The sequence below is a fragment of the Etheostoma cragini genome, chromosome 23, assembly GCF_013103735.1.
Source record: "Etheostoma cragini isolate CJK2018 chromosome 23, CSU_Ecrag_1.0, whole genome shotgun sequence".
NCBI lineage: Eukaryota > Metazoa > Chordata > Actinopteri > Perciformes > Percidae > Etheostoma > Etheostoma cragini.
Window position 1 is genome coordinate 18,198,730 of NC_048429.1, and position 5,033 is coordinate 18,203,762.

Sequence of the window (5,033 nt, forward strand, 5' to 3'; positions counted from 1 at the left end):
CCCCCCCCCCCCCTGTTCTCCACCCTCTTCTGTTCACACTGATGACTCATGACTGTTGTGCAAAGTCCAGCACTAATCACATCATAAAGTATGCTGATGACACAACAGTGGTGGGTCTTATCCAGGACGGAGATGAGAGGGCCTATAAAGAGAAGGTGATAATATTTGCAGACTGGTGCAGGCTGAACAACTTAGCCCTTCACGTTTAGAAAACCAAGAAGATGGTGGTTGACTTCAGGAGAAATCGCCCCGTGCACGCCCCGATCCACATCAATGGGACCGCCGTGGAGATTGTGAAACACACAAAGTTCCTGGGGGTTCACGTGGCTGACAACCTGTCCTGAGAACTGCACACCTCCTCCCTCATCAAAAAGGCACACCTGTATTTCCTGCGGCAGTTGAAGAGGGCCCACCTCAGTCCATCCATCCTGACCTTACCTCTGGCAGGAGGTACCGCAGTCTGAGCGCAAGGACCGCAAGGTTCAACAACAGCTTTTTCCCCAATGCTGTCAGACTGTTGAAAAACAAAACTCTAACAGTCCAATCAATCTGACTATTTGTACAAAATAATCTGTTTATTCTCTACTGGACTATTTCACTTTCAATTCGGATATTTATACTTTATACTCTTTCCAACTGCATGTATCTAATATCTAGATTTTTTTTTTTTTTTCAGACGCTATGTATTTATATTTTTCACTCTACATACTCTGCAAACCCATATAGGCATTTAAGCATTTATTTATTTTAATTCATATGAATAATAACTCAACGGTGTTTTTAATTGTTTCTGTGCTGTATTCTTTTAAGCTGTAAACTTTGCATCTAATTTCCTACCACAGTGTCTGTGGTATGACAACAAAGAAATCTGGAATCTGGAATCTCCATCGTGATGCCAGTCAACCATCATTAGTTTGTGCCAATGGACGATATCATATTATCGGTCATCAGCACAAACGACGACCAGTCCATGCACTCTTCTTACTGTCAGACCTACTCGTTTTCAGAAAATGAAAAGTAAACAAAAGTTCTTTGTGAGAGGAACAAATAACCTTATTATTAGAGGCAATGAAAAAACACGAGCCATTCAAGTCTCATATCTAGTGCACTGCCATACAAAAATGGGACCCCAGGAGCAGAGTGTAGCAATAAAGGCTTTAATTTTTTTCACATCACTTTTTACTTGCTTATATAATAAAATGTGTGCTGAAGCAATTCAAAATATGCTAGTGCAATCTCTTTTATAAATTAGAATTCCAGAAAAAGTGGCTGGTAAAAAATATAAGTGGCTGGTAAAATTGGGCATCACACAAATTGGGCAGCCACAGTGGCTGGTGGGCAAAAAAAGTTAATTCTCACCCTGTTGAGCACCACCTCAACCGGGGAGGAACCGGGGAACGTCCCCTCCTTACCTGAGTGCAGCGCCTCACATTGCTGAAATAATAGCTGAAACAACATTGCTAACAGTGCTAACATCTAAACCAACCACAGCATCAGAATGTGCAAGAAAGAAAAAAAAGTCCTGAGGCCATACAATATTTAGGCACTTTATTGATTAAATTAGGGGGTTGTAAGGCACGGGCCGGTCAGAAGCCCAGGGTAGGGAGTGAGCAGGTCCAGGATGCCAAGTGGCGGTCCTATCCGTGAAGCTCTCTCCAGGTTAGCAGCGCTGCTGAAGCCCCTGGCTGCACCGTGACTGCTGCTGTGAGATGAAAACCCGGCCAGCTATAATGTTCTGAATTGTCGTCCCGAAAAGTGACTTCGAGAGAGGGTGGTTCAATGCATGCTCGCCATCCTCTCTCAGCCTTGTGCCCTTGCTCTTTTTCTTGGCATTTGGCTCCCCACACTTTCTTCCCTCCGTAAACCACTCTTTGATCATGTGCCAGTCAGAGTTTGTCCCTGCAGCGCGCAGCTTAGTTTCTAGATGTAGACAGTCACAGAGAACAGAGTAACGTGAGGAAAATTCAGCAGCAGTCGGTCTAGTCGGTCTCAAGGTTTACCAGTTTACTAGTAAGCGTAACATTTTGTAGTAGGGGTGTGAAGTTTTTCAGACAACAGCAGTGACCAGTGCTAGTGTCTGTTAGCTCACAGGGCACTAGGGCGCGAGTAATATTTTTCTTCTAGGTCGCACCACTGCACCTAATGTCCTCGCACAAACAAAGCAATGTTGTTAATATGTTCTTGTTGCCTTGTTGGAGGTCAAGGAACAAACTGAACCTCTCACCCTTTGCTCTCAACCTGAATCTGCTGCATGAACCTAAGCTCTCATGTAGAAACGTGGACAACTGAGATACTGGATCATTAGGGCTCAGAGGGCTCAAATTTTGTCTGATCCCATCCTCTGTAGTCCATGTGAAGGTTGCAACATGACCTGACTGATAATGCTTGGGTTTGTACTGAGACATTGTAAGTATGCTGTATGGCATCCCTATGCGTGGACATTTATGCAGAGGGGAAATATCAGCAAGCGGGTCAGGAATGGAAAATTGTTTGGCTTGCTTTATGGGTTCATGTGAATGTCACTGAATGTAAGTGCTGTGGGATGAATCACAATCAATACCCTTCTGCACTCCAATGTTTTCTTTACTCATGCCCTACAGTGTTGACAAATGAAGGTGATCAGAGAGAGAGTAGAGGGAATGATGCAAGGCCTCTCATGTTCCAGCACGGATGTGACACTGGAATAATGCAAAAGCTATCAGATTAATGAGGTGACACTGAGGCATGACCGCTCTTCATTTGTCTCTATTTGTGTGTTTCCAGCAGCCAGCAACCATCGCCCTTCATTTCATGTTTTGATGGGATACTTCATTTCCACACTACAGCACCGCTCTAATCAGAGCTTGAACAATTACTCAGTTCTTTTACTTATGTAAAAAAAAAGAATTTGTAAAGTTTCAAGAAACACTTGTAAAGTATCAATATGGCTCCTTATTCATAGTGGTAAATCATATTATCAAATTATCTTTAAAGATACAATAATTATGAAATAGCATGTATTGGTGCTTATTTTAACTTCTTTATATATTGTTAGGGCAGTTTAATTTGCAACAAGACTTACTGGGGATCGAATACAAAGACAATGCTACCACGATTTGAGACAAAAACAATCTCTGTAACACGAGTTTTAGCTCCAGTAGCAGAACTAATCTCGGGCCATATTGACATGTAAGCAAACGCATATTACATGACTTTCACTGTAAATTATGGAGTGTGGTCTACACCTACTCTATCTGAGATCATTTCTGTTGTGATTTGACACTATAAATAAAATTGAAACTGAACTGATCTCCTATATAAATTTAATGTACCTTATTTTTTTCAAGCTCATCTGTTATTGGCCAAAACATGTAATAATGACGCTGCAAGGGAGGACGTCCACCCTAACCAATCAACAACCAGAATACAAAATTGACATTGTGTTGGTCCAATGATAATTTGTGTGAGTATAATGTTAACTGGCCGTAAAGTGAACAATATTTTTATATAGCATATTAACAAACTAGCTTACTTTGAGCAAAGTTTACCTGCAAGAGAGTGTATTCCCTCCAGTGCTCGCAAAGCAGACACTGGTGGGAAGTGTTGCCAACTCTTCTCCAATGTAAGTAGTCAGCACTTGCTCCACAAGTCACTAAAAGTAGATAGATGATGTCATACTCCTACATCTCCTTCCCTATTATCATTTAAATAAACCTGATTTTTGTTGAGCCTTGCATTTGGGTCCATTCTGTCTTCCTCATAACAGTGTGGGAGTTTTTGTATTTGAGAAGAGAATTGCACTTTTGGGGATTTTATCTTTGCACTTTTCAAATGGAAAAAAGAAAAACGCTGTAGAAGTAAATGTATATGAAATCAATTTTTTGAGTCTTTTGGCTTCTGGATGTTTCTGTAGTAAGCTGAGACAAGTGGCAATGGCCTTTTGTTGTCTGTATCTCACCTAGATGTGTTTACAGCAGTGTTGCCAACTCGCCACGTTGGCAACACTGTTCGCGGGCACGTGGTGGCTGCAATGTGCGGGTGCTGCTTAGTTTTATACATGCAGGTACCATTCTTTTCCTCTCCCTATGTTTTTATTCAGGCTCGCAGCTGCCTGTACAACTCTTGTTTGTTAAATTGGTGTGCGAAGATTAATATCTGCGTGTGTGAAATGATATAATTTGCTCCTGAGCATGTGTTATCACTCTTGTGAGCTATAACATGGTCCTGACGCCTTTATATATCCAGCGAGCATAACTCGCGTTAGCCAACAAATCGGATAGCTTTTTGAATTAGCTCTAAAGGACCGGAAGCTAATGGCAATGATTTGGATTGTGGGGTGCAGCAGCAAGAGGTGCTGCTGGGCAGCGGATAGAGAACTCTGCTCTTCTGACGTTGTCTGGTATTGTTACTCTGGGCTGGACCCACAGCAGGACTATGGCCCGACCTGACATGCTGCTCTGCATAAAATAAAATGGTAACGGCATGGAAATATACTGCAGATCAAGTGTTTTTAGCTGAGATAAAAGGTGCCCTGCCACACAAAACAGTTTTTACTTGCATTTTAAATATGTTAGGTCCATATGTGTTTGTGTTATGTCACGAATGTGAAAATGATTACCTCTTCTGTCAGCTCTAGCCACTGAAAAGAAAAAGAGGAGAAATCAGGCCAATTACAAAAGCTGGTCAATCTGATGTCATGTTGACTGATTCTATTCATGAGCACTGGGTAAAGGATGCTGATATCCAGGCTCCCATTGGCTAGCTGTAAGCCAATCAGAGTCAAGTAGCTTAGCCCTTCGAATATTAATGAGAACAGGCACAAATCGAGCTGAGCCTTCTTGCAGGCTGTCAATACCACGCTAGAATGGCTTGAAACAAGGTAACCAATAGGGATGCAAAGTTTGGGTTTGGGTCCTGCCAAACTTTGGGCTTTTTGACGGAGTTTGGGAACTGCCGAACTTTAGAATTTTTTTCACCAAACCAAACGCTACCAAAGAGAAGTAACAAGACTTGAAACTCAAGAAAAGAGGCTAAATTTGTGTTGAGTTTCTGCT